The following is a 329-nucleotide window of genomic DNA, read 5'->3' as shown; positions in this document are numbered from 1 at the left end:
AGAAAACCCACGTGAGCCTGGGCCCCTGCTGGGATCTGGAGCAGGAGCCCACGGATAACCAGGCCACTACAGGGCTCTAAGGTTCAAACCTACTGGGATCTGGACCAGCAGCCCACGGATAACCACGCCACTACAGGGCTCGAAGGTTCAAACCTGCTGGGATCTGGAGCAGCAGCCCACGGCCACGGATAACCAAGCCACTACGCTGCTCTAAGGTTCAATACTTGTTCAGACACAGAGGAAGAACCTCAGACGTCAGGCACCGGCCACATGCTCAGCTACGGAGAGAACTGAACATATAACACGTTAAAAGGAGTAAAGAGACCAGG

The sequence above is a fragment of the Cololabis saira genome, chromosome 17, assembly GCF_033807715.1.
Source record: "Cololabis saira isolate AMF1-May2022 chromosome 17, fColSai1.1, whole genome shotgun sequence".
In the NCBI taxonomy this organism is placed as follows: domain Eukaryota; kingdom Metazoa; phylum Chordata; class Actinopteri; order Beloniformes; family Belonidae; genus Cololabis; species Cololabis saira.
The sequence above is the reverse complement of the archived record's forward strand: the minus strand, read 5'-3'. Positions refer to the sequence as shown.